The sequence below is a fragment of the Dreissena polymorpha genome, chromosome 2, assembly GCF_020536995.1.
Source record: "Dreissena polymorpha isolate Duluth1 chromosome 2, UMN_Dpol_1.0, whole genome shotgun sequence".
In the NCBI taxonomy this organism is placed as follows: domain Eukaryota; kingdom Metazoa; phylum Mollusca; class Bivalvia; order Myida; family Dreissenidae; genus Dreissena; species Dreissena polymorpha.
The window spans coordinates 18,039,841-18,058,902 of NC_068356.1; the positions used below are offsets into that span (position 1 = coordinate 18,039,841).

The window sequence follows — 19,062 nt, forward strand, 5'->3', positions numbered from 1 at the left end:
ACTCAGTTACCAAATATCTGGCAGGGTATACTCAGTTACCAAATATCTGGCAGGGTATACTCAGTTGTGCATATGCATAACGTTAACCTGAAGTTATTGGGGTAAATAAAATATCATCTCCTCTCATGAGTAATATGTGATATTCATTATGCATTTTATCAATGCTTTACAATTACTGACTCTCGCTTGGCTACCACCACATGAGTGCTTGTAGTTCCCTTCCTACCCAACAAAGGACGGATACAAATATTCGCATTATAGTCCCTCGTGACTAATCAGAAAAGTATTTGATACAATTGAGTGCTGACGTTGTGAGAGGGTGTCCCCGATCCACAGTGCATCTTGTTACCATAGCCACGGATGAATGGTGACATTCAGGTATGTGTCACAACCAGACGAAACAACTGTTTGGGGTCTAGTTATTGCATAAAGAGTGATCTATTGAAGGCGATGCTGATAAAGTTAATAACACTTTATGATCTAAAAGTTCTTAAATGTATTAAGTTTTTAATTTATTGACGACATAATGATAAAAACATTAGAGGAGTTTTCTTAACCTAATGAATATTGCACAAACAAGAGGGCCAAGATGGCCCTAGTTCGCTCACCTGAGAGGAGTCAGTTCATTCAATCTTTACCAAACATCAAACTTGACCTAGATATTGTCTAGACAAAGAGTGATCTATTGAAGGCGATGCTGATAAAGTTAATAACACTTTATGATCTAAAAGTTCTTAAATGTATTAAGTTTTTAATTTATTGACGACACACTGATTAAAACATTAGAGTTTTCTTAATCTAATGAATATTGCACAAACAAGAGGGCCAAGATGGCCCTAGTTCGCTCACCTGAGAAAAGTCAGTTCATTCAATCTTTACCAAACATCAAACTTGACCTAGATATTGTCCAAACAAACATCCTGGTCAAGTTTCATCATTATTGAACCAAAACTCTGGCTTATGGAGTGATTTTGTTTTTGTAAGATTTGACCTGGTGGCCTATATTTTGAGTTGACCCCCCTTACCAAACATCAAACTTTGCTTACAAAAATAAATATTATGACCAAGATTCATAAAATCTGAAACAAAATTGTGACCTCTAGAGTGTTTATAAGGATTTTGTATAATATAATGAACATTTGGACAATCTAAGGGCAAAAATTATGGCATATGCCAGAGTTTTGGTTCAATAGTGATGAAACTTGACCAGGATGTTTGTCTGGACAATATCTAGGTCAAGTTTGATGTTTGGTAAAGATTGAATGAACTGACTCCTCTCCTCTTATGACTTCTAGAGTGTTCACAAGCTTTTATATAAATATAAGAAAACTGCCCCCCCCCCCCCCGCCGGCAATGTTATTCAACTGACTTGAACCATTTTCAAACTCAACTCTCATATCAAAGAAACAAATTTTCTGACAAAATTTCAAGAAAATTGGGCAAAATGTGACTTCTAGAGTGATCACATGTTTTCGCTATATACATATAAAGAAAAATGCCCCGCCCACTGGCAGCCATGTTTTTTCACCGATCTGGACCATTTTCGAACTCGTCCGAGATATCAATAAAACCAATGTTTTGACCGAATTTCATGATGATTGGGCAAAAATTGTGACTTCTAGAGTGTTTACAAGGTTTCTCTAAAGCCAAATAAGGAAAACTGCCCCCCCCCCCGGCAGCCATGTTATTCAACTGACCGGAATCATTTTCGAACTCAACTCTCATATCAAGGAAACAAATGTTCTGACCGAATATTATAAAAATTGGGCCAAAAATGTGACTTCTAGAGTGTTCACATGTTTTCACTATAAACATATAGAGAAAAATGCCCCGCCCACTGGCGGCCATGTTTTTTCACCGATCTGGACCATTTTCGAACTCTTCCGAGATATCAATAAAAACAATGTTTTGACCAACTTTTCTGATGATTGGGCAAAAATTGTGACTTCTAGAGTGTTTACAAGGTTTCTCTATAGCAAAATAAGGAAAACTGCCCCCTCCCCCCCCCCCCCCCCCCTGGCAGCCATGTTATAGAACTAACCGGAACCATTTTCGATCTCAACTCTCATATCAAGGAAACAAATGTTCTGACCAAATTTCATGAAAATTGGGCCAAAAATGTGACTTCTAGAGTATTCACATGTTTTCACTATATTCACATAGAGAAAAATGCCCCGCCCACTGGTGGCCATGATTTTTCACCGATCTGGACCATTTTCGAACTCGTCCGAGAAATCAATAAAACCAATGTTTTGACCAACTTTCATGAGGATTGGGCAAAAATTGTGACTTCTAGAGTGTTTACAAGGTTTCCCTATAGCCAAATAAAAAAAAACTGCCACGCCCACTGGCAGCCATGTTTTTCAACGGACCGGAACCACTTTTAAACTCAACCAACATATTATTAAGACAAACATTTCGACAAAGTTACATGAAGATTGAGCATGAAATGTGACTTCTACAGTGTTTACAAGTTTTTTCTTCTTTTTGACCTAGTGACCTAGTTTTTGATCCGGCAAGACCCAGTTTCGAACTCGACCGAAATTTCATTGGGACAAAGCTGCTGACCAAGTTTCATGAAGATCGGACAATAAATGTGGCCTCTAGAGTGTTTACGAACAAATGCGGACGGACGGACAGACGACGGACAAAGACCGGTCACAAAAGCTCACCTAAGCAATCAGGTGAGCTAAAAATAATAGTGGAACAACTTTACTGATCAAGGAAGAGAAGTGAAGACTTCTTTTTAACTCCAAAATCAGAAATATATATTATAAATTGAAACCAAAATTGATAATATTGCAAATGAATCATATGGGTAACTGAATGATTAAATGAACACAGTTGTACAAAAAGAAATGCTGTACGGAGTCGTTAGTTCACAACCCTCATTTCGATTTACTGGTCAGATTTTAAGTTTTCATTCTGCAATTAAGTGATGCTTTTGTTTGCTAAGCAAGAGATGATCCGTAGGGTAAGAGCAACCAACTGTCAATATGTTCAGAGACAGTGACTGTGTCAATGTTACCTATATTACTACGAATATTGCCGACGTAATGAAAAACTAACGTTGGATAAGTCAATCTAACAAACGAGTAAGAATTGAAACTTCTGCGAGCGTCCGTCTTTGAAGCATTACATGTGACTAAGGTGTTAAGCAATATGCAGCCACTGCAGCTCCAGACCAACCTGGGCAGTCTGATCAGGAGCTACCTTGCCAAGTCTGATCAGGAGCTACCCTGCCCACTAGACCAGCCTGGGCAGTCTGATCAGGAGCTACCCTGCCCACTAGACCAGCCTGGGCAGTCTGATCAGGAGCTACCATGCCCACTAGACCAGCCTGGGCAGTCTGATCAGGAGCTACCTTGCCAAGTCTGATCAGGAGCTACCCTGCCCGGCAGTCTGATCAGGAGCTACCCTGCCCACTAGACCAGCCTGGGCAGTCTGATCAGGAGCTACCCTGCCCACTAGACCAGCCTTGTCAGTCGGATCAGGAGCTACCCTGCCCAATCAGCCTGGGCAGACTGATCAGGAGCTACCCTGCTCACTAGACCAGCCTTGTCAGTCAGATCAGGAGCTACCCTGTCCACTAGACCAGCCTGGGCAGGCTGATCAGGAACTACCCTGCTCACTAAACCAGCCTGGGCAGTCTGATCAGGAGCTACCTTGCCCAGTCTGATCAGGAGCTACCCTGCCCACTAGACCAGCCTGGGCAGTCTGATCAGGAGCTACTCTTCCCACTAGACCAGCCTTGGAAGACTGATCAGGAGCTACCCTGCCCACTAGACCAGCCTTGGCAGTCTGATCACGAGCTACTCTTCCCACTAGACCAGCCTTGGCAGACTGATCAGGAGCTTGCCTACCTACTAGACCAGCCTGGGCAGTCTGATCAGGAGCTACCCTGCCCACTAGACCAGCCTGGGCAGTCTGATAAGGAGCTACTCTTCCCACTAGACCAGCCTTGGCAGACTGATCAGGAGCTTCCCTGCCCACTAGACCAGCCTTGGCAGACTGATCAGGAGCTACCCTGCCCACTAGACCAGCCTGGGCAGTCTGATCAGGAGCTACCCTGCCCACTAGACCAGCCTGGGCAGTCTGATCAGGAGCTACCCTGCCCACTAGACCAGCCTTGGCAGACTGATCAGGAGCTACCCTGCCCACTAGACCAGCCTGGGCAGTCTGATCAGGAGCTACCCTGCCCACTACACCAGCCTGGGCAGTCTGATCAGGAGCTACCCTGCCCACTAGACCAGCCTGGGCAGACTGATCAGGAGCTACCCTGCCCACTAGACCAGCCTGTGCAGTCTGATCAGGAGCTTCCCTGCCCACTAGACCAGCCTGGTCAGACTGAGCAGGAGCTACTCTTCCCACTAGACCAGCCTGTGCAGTCTGATCAGGAGCTACCCTGCCCACTAGACCAGCCTGGGCAGACTGATCAGGAGCTACCCTGCCCACTAGACCAGCCTGGGCAGTCTGATCAGGGGCTACTCTTCCCACTAGACCAGCCTTGGCAGACTGATCAGGAGCTTCCCTGCCAACTATAAAGTTACGCAACGTTTCATGGTCTCATAAGTGGAAAGCCATGATCCAGACCAGATTGCGCGGATGCACTGGCTGGTGTTGAGTTACGCTAGAAGCCTGTCAAATAAAACCAATTTTTGCAAGACGCGGCTCATCCCTCGTTGGTAACAATACAAATTCAACACGTGCAAGCTACACGTTAGGCACGAGATACCCAGTTTTCATGATACGTGTACATGATGGACGCTATCTGTGGTAGCTTGTCGGAATGTGTCGTTATCAAACCACTCGGGTTCATGCACTGATACCATGTACCGAAGTGACAAGAAGAGCACATTAAAATGAGGGAAAACGAGCTATAATGTTTTTATGTTGATCTATGCCGATATTCATAAAATAAGGTATATAGTAAATATACATAAACTAGAAGCCTATGTAACAAGCGAAAAGAGCGTTCGGTTCATACACTGAGTACTAGGTGTCCATTTGATAACACATATAGTAATGAACGCCGATATACATTGTCTGAAACAGGCATTGTCGCAAGGAACATAGTTTAGAAGAGCTTATCTTAAAGAGCGTGTATCGATAGCAGGTTTAGAAGGATCATAAAATTTGACATTTTGCAAGTAAACTAATAGCACATAAGTACACAGTGTTCTTGGTACAAACACGCGTTGATGCTAATGTACTTATTAATTTGACCCGCGCTCTGAGAATACCATGCTTAATGAATGTGCGTACAATTTCGTCCCATATAAGCCTGTACCTATCACACAGGCTAATCAGAGACGACATTATCCGCTGTTAAAAATCCATTTAAAGTTTTTAAGAAAATCTATGCGGAAAGTGTCGCCCATGATAAGCCTGTGCAGACTGTCCACGCGTATGCACGTGCAATATGCCGTTTTTAGTTGGTCGCGTAAGCGGTCGACTAAATTTAAAGAGCATGTTTTGCAAATCAGTATGTGCTCAGCTTGCTTAGCTACGCTAAGGACTGTAACTCACTATGCTAGGAACGATTACCGCTGCAGACGACGAATGCTTAGGAGCGTCTGCTATACTACTGCAGTGGGTGTATTTACCAGCTTGTTAGTCGACATTGGTCAGTCTAGTGCTTATCATTGAAATCTGTACATATTGGCTGCTTTCAGGGAAAACTGGTCTTAATGCATGTCAAATAAGATTAGCCTGTTCACACTGATTAGCCTGTGCAATGCGCACAAGCTAATCAAGGACGACAACAGCGAACAATTTCAGTGCCTTCAGCGCTTGATTCCCAGAGCGAGGCTCATTTGCTTGTGCTGATCAGCCATGTATAGGCTGCATAATATTACGGTAACCTACGGTTGCGAGACCCAACGGAGATATTTCATATTGCCCAAAGTGCGAACATGCTATGTGATGGTGGGATTTGGCAATAAATGTGTTATTACAGTAAACATGGTAAATCAAGTTATGTTTGCGACCTTGAATAACATTCAGACGTTTAAAAAAAAGGTACATTTTTATAGTGCATAACGGATAAACAGTATTCTTAATTTAATTACATTCTTGCTTATTGTGTAATTAGAACAATTACTTTTATTGTGTTATTTTGGCCAAAATTGGCACAAATAATCAATCGCATGCCGACAGCATTATATGAATGAGCCGCAATCTGCGAAAATGGGAATTAATGCATGCGCTCTCAGTGTCGTTCTATATTAGCCATTGGAGTTCCCGCAACATGTACGCTAAGTGTCGTTCTATATAAGCCATTGAAGTCCACACACGCTATGTGCGCTAAGTGTCGTTCTATATTAGCCATTGAAGTACACACACGCTATGTGCGCTAAGTGTCGTTCTATATTAGCCATTGAAGTCCACATGTATGTGCGCTAAGTGTCGTTCTATATAAGCCATTGAAGTCCACACACGCTATGTGCGCTAAGAGTCGTTCTATATAAGCCATTGAAGTCCACACACGCTATGTGCGCTAAGTGTCGTTCTATGTTAGCCATTGAAGTCCACATGTATGTGCGCTAAGTGTCGTTCTATATAAGCCATTGAAGTCCAAACACGCTATGTGCGCTAAGTGTCGTTCTATATAAGCCATTGAAGTCCACACACGCTATGTGCGCTAAGTGTCGTTCTATGTTAGCCATTGAAGTCCACATGTATGTGCGCTAAGTGTCGTTCTATATAAGCCATTGAAGTCCACACACGCTATGTGCGCTAAGTGTCGTTCTATATAAGCCATTGAAGTCCACACACGCTATGTGCGCTAAGTGTCGTTTTATATAAGCCATTAAAGTCAACACACGCTTTGTGCGCTAAGTGTTGTTCTATATAAGCCGTTGAAGTCCACATGTATGTGCGCTAAGTGTCGTTCTGTATAAGCCATTGAAGTCCACACACGCTATGTGCGCTAAGTGTCGTTCTATATTAGCCATTGAAGTCCACACACGCTATGTGCGCTAAGTGTAGTTCTATATTAGCCATTGAAGTCCACACACGCTATGTGCGCTAAGTGTCGTTCTATATTAGCCATTGAAGTCCACACACGCTATGTGCGCTAAGCGTCGTTCTATATAAGCCATTGAAGCCACACACGCTACGTGCGCTAAGTGTCGTTCTATATAAGCCAATGAAGTCCATATGTATGTGCGCTAAGTGTCGTTCTGTATAAGCCATTGAAGTCCAAACACGCTATGAGCGCTAAGTGTCGTTCTATATTAGCCATTGAAGTCCACACACGCTATGTGCGCTAAGTGTCGTTCTATATAGCCATTGAAGTCCACACACGCTATGTGCGCTAAGTGTCGTTCTGTATAAGCCATTGAAGTCCACACAAGCTTGTAAGGGACGACATGTTTAGTCTTAACTAAATTGTCGCTAAGAACAACATTCCTTAAAGAAAAAAATACGGAAAGTGTCGTCCCTAATTAGCCTGTGCGGACTGAACATGCTCATCTGGGATGACACTTTAAGTACATGACTTAAGCCCTGTTGTTCCAGATCACAGCTTAATAAATTATTCTATAAAGGTCAATACATGTCGCTGTTTCTTAATCAGTCGGGTATCCATAATATATACAGATTATTAAATACTGATTTTACGAAACACGTTATATGCACAACTAGAACTAAAGAACTTTGCAGTAAAGACTTTCGTGCTATCACTTCCAACAAGTATTTTTCCTTTGCTGAATACACCTGTTATTACATTTAGAACGGTAACGCTTAAGTCATTATATTTTTTGTAACAAAAGTGTCTGTATTGAAATCCCGATCCATAATTATACCTGGAATCTTCCTAGATAACGTTCAACAACGTTTTTGCTGCACGTTCTTCGTAGGAAGTGCCAGGAATTTGAAATAGTGGTATTTGCAATCTCTTAGCTTCCGATGCGTGTTTTTAAACACACATCTGATTTGAATATCCAAACTGAAAACCAACGTTTTGCAGCTATATTAAATTTTCCGTGAATAAAATTGCTTAATGTATCATCCCAGATTAACATGCGTTTTCCGCACGAGTCTAATAAATGGGATGTTGGACGCGAAGTGAGATATGTTTGCATGCAAATATTACCGATAAACAGTATCTTAACCCTTTTTTGCCTAGTGGACTCTCCCATCCTTGTAAATTGGATCAACTTATTTCCAAAATTAGGGATGTCTAGTATATTTATTTCTATATCGAGAATAGTTCTTACAGAAATTCCTTTAAGCAAACAGCGCAGACCCTGATGAGACGAAGCATCATGCGGCGTCTCATCTGGGTCTACGCTGTTTGCCAAGGCCTTTTTTTCTAGACGCTAGGCATACATGGGTTAAACAGTATATTCGCATTTGGCCAAACTTACCCTGATACAATCCGCACAAGCTAATCAAGGACAGCTCTTTCCGCTTTTATGGAAGTTAACGTTTAAGGGAAGTCTCTTCTTAACAAAATCCAGTCCAGGCGGAAGGTGCCGATACTGATTACCATGTGTGAATTGCACAAGCAAATCTTGGAAAATACATTACGCACATGAATTTTTTTCCAAAGACCGACTCAAATATTTAGGTGGAAATGACTTACATTCATTGCGTTTTATCGCACAGAAAACGATTTGAATAAATATTTAAATATTGCGTTATAAATTAATACATATACTAACTTATACATGAATGTGTGTGAAAAATACTTTAATAAGTGAATACAGGTATTGTATATGAATGAGAAAATCGTGTACAGTACCATGCATTATCGTACACAGTATCATGCATTATTGTAAACGATATAGGCCTTGCATTATAGTACACCTTGCATTATAGTACACCTTGCCAAGTAAACAATAGGCCTTGCATTATAGTACACCTTGCATTATAGTACACCTTGCCAAGTAAACAATAGGCCTTGCATTATAGTACACATTGCCAAGTAAACAATTGGCCTTGCATTATACACAGCAACATGCACGATCGTACACCTTGCATTATAGTACACATTGCCTTGCATTATAGTACACATTGCCTTGCATTATAGTACACCTTGCCTTGCATTATAGTACACATTGCCGTGCATTATAGTACACATAGCCTTGCATTATAGTACACATAGCCTTGCATTATAGTACATATTGCCCTGCATTATAGTACACATTGCCTTGCATTATAGTACACATTGCCTTGCATTATAGTACACATTGCCTTGCATTATAGTACACATTGCCTTGCATTATAGTACACATTGCATTGCATTATAGTACACATTGCCTTGCATTATAGTACACATTGCCTTGCATTATAGTACACATTGCCTTGCACTATAGCACACATTGCCTTGCATTATAGTACACAATGCCTTGCATTATAGTACACATTGCCTTGCATTATAGTGCACATTGCCTTGCATTATAGTACACATTGCCTTGCATTATAGTACACATAACCTTGCTTTATAGTACATATTGCCTTGCATTATAGTACACATTGCCTTGCATTATAGTACACATTGCCTTGCATTATAGTACATAAGCCTTGCATTATAGTACACATTGCCTTGCATTATAGTACATAGGCCTTGCATTATAGTACACATTGCCTTGCATTATAGTACATAGGCCTTGCATTATAGTACACATTGCCTTGCATTATAGTACATAGGCCTTGCATTATAGTACACATTGCCTTGCATTATAGTACATAGGCTTTGCATTATAGTACATATTGCCAAGTATTATCGTACACAGTATCATGCGGTATCGTACACAGTACAATTAACCAAAACGTCTTTAAACTAACCACGTTGTTCTAGTTCACACAAACTAGACTTGACCATACTTTTTTATGGAGTGTATGCCAATGTACGAATCGTACACAATACAAAGCAGAATTATAGTACACAGTACCTTGCATGATCGTACACAGTACCATTCATGATAGTACACAACACTATGCATTATCGTACATAGTACCATGCATGATCGTAAACAGTACCAAGCATGATCGTAAACAGTACCAAGCATGATAATACATAGTACCAAGCATGATCGTACGTTGTGCCATGCATGATCGTACACAGTACCGTGCATGATCGTACACAGCAACATGCACGATCGTACAGTTTCTTGCATGATCGCACACAATACCTCGCATAATCGTAAACAGTACCATGCACGATCGCACAGTGCCATGCGTGATCGTACACAGTACCATGCATGATCGTACACAGTACAATGCGTTATGGTACACAATACCTCGCATGATCGTACACAGTTGCAAGCATTATCGTACACAGCACCAATCAAAACCGAAGTCAGTGCCATTCGTTATCGTACATAGTACCATTAATTAAGACGTTTATAAACTAACCCGTATGTTCTAGTTCACACAGACTAAAACTTGAACAGTTACACCTATAACGCAATTACCATGACGATTTAATCTCAGCATGAAATTGTGGCGTTTAAAAACGACGCTTTGTTAAACTAGAAATATGTTTGTTAATGTTGATTATGTAAGCTGTACGAAAAAGATAAGACATTGATATAGTAAAAAAGTAAATTTACTATGTTTATTGGAACGAATTTACACCGATGTCTCTAACAATTATGATGATTGTGCTTATCATGTTGAGTTTTAGTATTTCATACATTTTTGAGAATAATTTGCTTTTTGAACATTAAATGCTGTGTATTATATTTATACACATGTAAACGGGTTTCGAAATTTATCTGGTACGAAATCGGACTTTAAATCAAAACTCACGTCGATAAGCATCTAACGTTAACAGAAGGGGTAATCACGTGATGGTTAAGATGGCGACGTCGATGCCGAGACAGTTATATTTCGCCATTTTATACACTTTATTACTTTTGTTTAATTTTTAAATGACGCTCACTTTGCAGCCATATCAGTAAAAAGGTGATGAGCGTATATTTCGTTTTAAAATTCGCTATATACCTCTACTTTACTCACGTCAAATTTTCTTAGTCGATCTGTAATTAGGTCATCCCGCTAAGAAATTTCGCAGCGAGTAAATCGAGCTATAGTGCGATCATTTATTAAAAAAATGCTATAACTTTTTTGCTGATATGTCTGGAAAGTGAGCGGCATTTTAAGTCTCTATAACCACGCCGGGTATGCGAATACTTCGTTGACGGATGGCACTTCACTAACAGAGAACAACAAACGCCACGCGCGAGAGATAAGTTCCTCTGTTTTATTTAAAGTTATATCCTAAAGATTAGTTTTTAAGACAAGACACATGGTCGAGTTGATAAATGGTGTATCCTTTTGTATTGGGAATACACAATTTCACGGAAGAATGGTACAGTTTTGCCAAAAAAATAGAAAATTCGATCGGAAAACAGCATAAACTGGATGAACGGTAAACATTTTAACAAAATAAAACTACTTAGAATTATTGCAAGAAATTGTTTGCTATTCCAGCATGTAGAGTAATCACTGTGCTTCACATACTGAAATTTTGATAGTATTCAATGAAATATAAACAAAGATAGTGCATGTTGTAATAGGTGGCATACATAAAGTTGCAGGCACTTTGTTTACCGATAAAGGGCACTTCAGATTACGGAGACTTTCAACAAAGCGGGCACTCTAATAACTGAGTTTTATCTTCTACCTTTAATGCATTTATTTATATTACGGCTATACATACGAAACATTTTGAAAATATAATTTTCAAAAATCACATTACTATTAATTTTTACTATGTTTATTATAATTGCAATTTTCAAATAAGATAATATTTATTATTAAATAAATGTGTACATAATGAACTTGTTTTTTATTGGTAACTTGAGATTCAGAGAAATAAAAATACAACGGATAATGCGGATCAACACAATCGTGTTTAATTTTACTTATAGCAGGGCTCTAGATAACGGTAGTGAAGGGGTCTTGATGAGGCAAATACACATTTGTTCTTCATAAAATCCTATGTCGGTTGTGCTTATTTGAATCGCATCATCAAGACGATACCTATGCGTAGCAACAAAATTAAAAAGAGAATGGTAAAACTCCATTAATTTTGAGCCCTGCTTATAGGCAGCACTTCCCTTTACGCAATGCTAACGTTTGCTCGAAGTGCGATTCACCTGACCCTAAATCACTGTATTGGTTGAGTTTAAAGAAACACGGGTAAAATTAAATCGTAAAAACAACTGATTTTGGAAAAAAGGAATGCGTACATAAAATGTTTAAATGTCATATTATGGAGTCAGTACTTAGTATACCCCCACAAACGAAGTTTAGGGTGCTATTTAGGATAGAACTTGTCTGCCTGTCGGTCTGTCTGTCAGTCATTGGTCATGACGGGTCAAAAACTAGGTCACGGGGTCACTTAGTGCGTTTTAAACATTCAGCATGGTGTCCGCTCTCTAATTCAAGTAGTGTTCATCCAATATTTGCCAAACTTGGTAAGAAGTTGTATTAAGATGGTGTCTAGGCCAAGTTTGAACATGGGCCATGCCGGGCCAGCTCCGATTCACTCATCCTGTAATAAATAATTCTGTCACTAATATGTAACTTCATATGCAGCATGTGTTGTGTTTATATTTAAAACAAAGACGGGTATGCATAACTTTTTACACCACTGTCGTGTGATTAAATCGACCCCGCCCGTTCTTTTATTGCTATTTTCGTTTACTGGCATTGATTCAAAAAGTTCCAATAGAATTTCGGACCTCCATCGCTGCCGATATTAATCTCTGAGAGGCAGTTTAAGCAGAGTGATTATTCATGACATGCTATCTAATATATAAGTAAATCGCCTTAGTACCTTCATTTGGACATAAAGATAAATGCTTTAGATCAACCGTTTAGAACGTAATTTAAAATATATGGTCATATAGATTTTACTCATTAGACATATCCAATTTGTTTAACATTTATCTTTCACATTTGTACCAAATCAAAATCATATTTTAAAGGGATAAGAACATGCTTCGGTAATTCGTTTTTTATTTGCGCACTAAGTACATATATTTTTATTTATTGCCTGCTTACTTTAACAGTATTCCACAGCGAATTCTGCATTTTTGATTCACAAAAAACGAGTGTGTTATATCTGTAAAAAAGTGTCTAGATGTCGGGAAACGAAGTGCCATTGTTTTTTAGATGATCGGTAAACGAAGTGCAGATGAAAAATGTGCATGCGACTCTTAAAACATTTGAATTTTCTCAAATACATTAGTAAACTAAAATGTAACATGTTGTAACATTACTGGATATATTGATCTTTTATTTCGAATAGTAAGCACGTTCTTGATTTATTTGCAAGTATGTTTATTTTGTTAAAATATGTACTGATCATTCAATTCATGCTGATTATCGATGGAATTTTATCGTTTTTAAAAATAATTCACCGTTTTTCCGCGAATTTCTTTCTTCGCAATACGAAGTGCTAAACCATTAATCACCCAAACAATGTTCTGTGTCTAAAAACCAAATAAACAGATCATAAATACAAAAAAGCTGAAGAACTCACCTCTCGCGCGTGGCTTTTGTTGTTCTCTGTTAGTGAAGTGCCATCCGTCAACGAAGTATTCGCATACCCGGCGTGATAACGCTCAAAATCAACGAAAAGTTCGTAAAGTATTTCGTTAAATAAAGTTTACAACTAAACAATCAGTACTCCTTATAGCAATATAGTCCAGTCATCCTATGAAAAAAAAGCACCTAACCATCAACTAATTGCAACAGAAACGGTTTCACGTGTAAAATCATCTATGACGTATAACAGATGACAGGAAAAAAGTCTAGCGAAATATTTCCAGGGCAAACCTGTTAAAACTTCATTTTATTTATGCCCCTCGCGGACGTTTTTTTAAATAAAGTATATTTTCCATTTTCTATTAAAACAACACATTTCGGGCAAACCACCCAACAAAAACAGTATTCAGTAATACATCAGTTATGAAAACAGTATTATTTTTCTATTTCCTAAGTGTATCATGAAGTTTCTTAACATATTTACTAATGTAAATAGTGCATTTATAGGGGTAAACTTGACCCACCCACCTATTAAATACATGTTACTATTAAATCATGCCAATATATTACGGCATGTGGAAATAAAATTAAACTAAGATTGGTTGCATTGTCATTAGCTTAAAATAACGCATAACTTAAGTATTATAATGTTAACACTTAAAATCAAAACACTTCTATTATACCATATTTTACATTCTAGTATAATACAAAGATAACCTGTACATCTCAAAACTGCTCAAAACTGCATGTACATATAATGATTTTTCTTCTCCAGGTGGAGCTAATATCATATCTATAAGCTTAACCTCTTCTTTCATTTGTACTGCTAAGCCAATATGTAGAGGAGGAATCAACACCTTTGGTCTTACTGCTTGGATAATGGCCTGTCCAATAGAGGCAATCTTAATATCTGCTTTTTTATCGCTGAAAATTTCTCTAAGAAATGTTTTTAGACTATCCGGAATGTAGTCAATATTTTCCTGTGTAGACATAAGATCAGAGCCAGAGTCAGGGTAAGACAATTTTGTTGCTTTAATATCCTTTATATCAGTAAGCAATAGTTGTGCTGCTGTTTTTATTATTTCAATTTTATAAGCATCAGAATCGCTACTAGACTTTTGGTAAAAGGATTGAAGAATAGATGATGCAGTGTTTCTAAATGTGATTACATTCTGCTTTCCATTTAATTCTGTGATGACAATAGAGGACCCAAAATGCTCTAGTAATCTCTTCTTCATATGAGTTGATGTATAGGAGAGTTCTCCACATAGTTCTACCATTTTGTCAACAAGGTCTTTTAGTGTTATTTGTTCGTCATCATTTTCAATCAGGAACTTTGCTATTTCCTGGAAAGCAAATTCCTGTGCCATGTTCACTGGTCTTCCACACTTCTTTCCTTTTTCATTGCCTGACTGTGGTATATTTTTACCTGTCCTAAAATTTACGCTGCATGACTGATGGTATATAGCAACAGCAGCCGCTAAGTCATGTATAGTTTCCAATCTGCTTTTAATATCTGAACCCTATTTGTCATCCCTATCGATACATATGTGTTCGATGTTCTTTTTAAATTCAACTGTTCTAACAGGGTATACATAATAGCCTCGTTTTCTTCCAACAAATTTGGCACGTTGACCACAAAATAGACAATTTGTACTGAAGTTAAATCGTTCAGTGTTAGATCGTAACGATGGAGATAATACAGTGTTGGCTTTTTATTTAAGGATAACTTGATTCGAATTGGGTTACAATAATCTTTCCGACAATGTACATATGAACTGTCTGTCCGGGTAGGGAAGTAATATTGTCCAAGCGAACTTTGCTGGCAGCATTTATGCTATCACTCCCTTTCTGGCGTAACTTAACATGATCTTGGTCATCTGCAAGTGATTGGCATCATATCAGGCAGGTATTGCTGAAAGAATATATGAATACATGCTGTTTCAACCATTAGGCAGAACAGTCTTTTGTGACATTCCCAATTGTGACAAAAGGAGCATTTGCTCATAACAAGCAATTCCTTGATTTGACACAATGGATTTTAAAGCCGTCTGCTGCCTGCTGCAGATGCATTCAAAAGCGTTTAATAGAATGAAGGGTTTATATTTTCATACATATTGTGTATTTCAGAATACAAGTAAATGCATTGTTGAACTTTATGTTTATAAAAAGCTATTTTTAAGAAACAACAATTATCGATATTCACGCAATATTGTGTTTATTTTTTTTTCAGAAATAACAATAGTTGATATTCACGCAATGTTATTTTTGTGCTATGAACAAATGTTCACAGTTCCAGTATGAATCCTGTAGTAAATTTTGTTTTGCACTCATTAATAGTTTGACTGTACTGTGGGGTTAATTTATTTATATGTTTGTCATTGATGCTTTTGAAAAATGAATTATTTAATTTTGCCTTCAACTGCAAGCTGTAAATGTTGAGTATTTACTAGCGTTGCGTGTAGAATGAATGGCTATTACCTTTCCGATGCAGCTGCAGCAGGTTTGGTGCTGATCAGATTGTTTGGCAGTTCCATATTAGCATCTGTAATAGATGAAACAAATTAAAGTCTCTATAACGCTCAAAATCAACCAAAATTTCGTAAAGTCTTTCTTAAAATAAAATTAACACCTTAACAATCTGTGTTCCTTATAGCAATAGCCACGATTTCAACGCTAGATGTGGTATGATAACATAGATTTTTGTATATACAAGATGCGCGTTTTTATTTATTTGTGACACAATAAATTCCATTATAATATATATTCATTAATGATTATACACACGAACACCATGTTAGTGTTCATGTGCCGTATGAATAGATATCGTTGAAATTAAAATGGAAAAAAACAACGAGCATTTTGTATCTTCAAACATCTATTTTACCAGACCAAATCTGGCGTTAAAATATCGGCAATTGCCATAAGGAGCACTGACGTTTAATTGGTTAAGTTTATTTTACTAAATATTGTACGAAATTTTCGTTGATTTTAAGGTGTAATGTTACTTAACATATATTGAGAAAATAGAGGAAACAGAAATGGAAAAATTAAACTTAAGTTTGATCAAAGCTGTACTTATTTTCCTTCACATGGTATGGCAGATTTTTTTAAACACACTATCTTTTGTTTATAAAAATTTACATTATCCTGTAGCATTTTGTCATGGCATATGAATCATTTATAAAAACACTTTTAAATAAATATATATTTATACCTTTTTTCGAAATTCTAAACCCACACCTTTGACATCGTTGATTGTTGATCAAACATCTGTAATAAATCAAACACATGTATTCAAGAAAATAACAGTTTGATATGTGTGTAAGAGAAGAACTTATTTACTATAAACAGCTTTTGATTTTCTGTTGTAATAATACTAAATCAAACATTTATAGCTTAACTCAATATTTCGGATTATCTTTTTTTATAGTTTAGAATTGTAAATTTAAGACCATAACTTATTATTTCTATTTTATATATGATAATTATTCATAATAAAATATTGAAATTATTAAAATGATTCAAATATGTGGAAAATTGAAAGCTTTTTTAACATTAGGTAAGAAAATTCTCAACAGTTTCAATCAGTAGAATATTTTAAGAAGTTATAGGGAAAAAGAAGCAATACGAAAACGTTGTGGTACAAATGGCCAAAACAAAAACGTTATGGTAAAAATGGCCTTCCGTAGTTTAAAAAAAATATTAAAATCTCGATCTTTTCTCTCTTAATTTTCATATTTGTTTGTGTGTTTCAAGCATTCCTTAGATGCCTACATATGTATATTTGTGTAAAATGTGTGTTTGCTGCTGACTTTATTGCATATTTGAAGAAAACTGTAAGTTCCTGCATCATCCACGAAAACTAATTACAAAGTGGTACGCAGCCTATTACGTAGCGCATTCTTCTATTACTGACGCATTTGTTAGGAGAAAAACATTAATTTTACAAGATGAAAAGAATAATATTCAACAAAGACATCTTAACTTACCTCCAAAAATGACTTAAATCTAGGATCTTTCATCAAAAGCAGACGATCACATCATATCGCGCGAACGCTTGTATACCGTACATCTGTAGTGCGTTCAGTTACAGCGAACGTTCGCTATAGTTCGCGAACGGTCGCGAACGGTCGCTATTGAACGCTCGGTTCGCAGCGAACGTTCGCGAACCGAAGCGAACCCTCTCGGGAGGTAGTTCGCTAGCGAAACCAAGATGGCGGACATATAAGTTGTCGTTGTTGTTCAGTGTAACTTCGATATATTTTTTTTTGTAGTACATAGAATGAATTGAATTATAAACAAAGTGTATAGGAGGTTTTGGGGATTTCTATAATGACCTAAAGTTTGCGCATGCTCCAATTTTGGCCGTCAACACTGCGGCCATTCTGCTATTGTTTGCGTTTGATGAACCGCATCGTGATAAGGTTTCAATCATATTCGCGACCCTTTTTAAGAACAACAAATTACTCAGAAATTGAAATTCTTTCAGATTAAATAGAATCCAATGAACGAACGAAAATAAGGACGAAAACAAACAACAAATTGATTGATGTTATGTAATCAACATAAAGAAACTGATTTGAACCTATATGTTTGTAAAAACTTACCTTGTTACAGATTAACTAAACCCTCTTGATACATGTAAATGTTTTATTTAATTGTTCACACCAATGTTGACACTCTTTAATTCAGCATTTTTAACCACCCAGTGTTTAATTGCCCCTTTGTTCATCACAAACCGATTATCTCGATATGATCGGATACTGTCCAGACAATTACTAAGAAAACAGGGTGTCATAAACCCAGGGACCTATACTTGTATGTCTCTGTATGGGGTCATAAACCGCAGGTGTCTGGTCATTAAACACGATTTATGATACCTCCATGTCATCTCTTGGCATGTTAAGCCAAAAACTTAAAAGTTGCTTAAATAAAATATTTGAACATATTTTAAAAAATAGACGTACATTTGTCCGAAATGGATGAACAGGAACTATTAAGTATATATATATATATATATATATATATATATATATATATATATATATATATATATATATATATATATATATATATATATATATATATATATATTAGCCAGTTTAAACCAGAGACCTACGTCTCTGTTTAAACATAACAAAAAAGTGTTTAATAATAACAATACATTAAAAGTATTGTGGAAATTTACTGCTACACAATTAACGTATTGAACGGGTACCTGCAAATATAACGTTTAAATATCGTGCGTTACTGCAATGTTCGAAACATCATCGTGAAAACAAGCAATCGCGTTTGATCATAATATGGATATAAAATACTTGGGTAAAATAAATGTATAGATTTATGGTATAATAAAATGCCAGAATTTTATCGCTCATTATCACTACAAAAGAGTTTTCAATATACATGTACATTCAAAGACAGTTCAATTCGCAAAATATGCATGTGTTTGTTTCCATTTGAATGCTAAAATTTATTAATATTTTCATTAAATGAAAACGAAACGAAAATTCATTCAATGTAAAAGAAAGTTACAATTTCATTTGAAGA

At 37.4% G+C, this 19,062-nt stretch overlaps 1 protein-coding gene and 1 long non-coding RNA gene across 2 annotated transcripts in view; both read right to left on the reverse strand.

Annotated features, from left to right (window-relative positions):
* LOC127869568 (uncharacterized) overlaps positions 1–19,062 on the reverse strand; it is a 57,260-nt gene that overhangs the window by 28,224 nt on the left and 9,974 nt on the right. The gene's annotated exons all lie outside the window — the stretch shown is intronic.
* LOC127866081 (uncharacterized) lies at positions 13,782–17,576 on the reverse strand. The gene is made up of 4 exons (XR_008042845.1): positions 17,502–17,576; positions 16,727–16,782; positions 15,991–16,054; positions 13,782–15,424 (listed from the first exon to the last, which is right to left on the reverse strand). It is a non-coding gene; the product is annotated as an uncharacterized LOC127866081 (long non-coding RNA).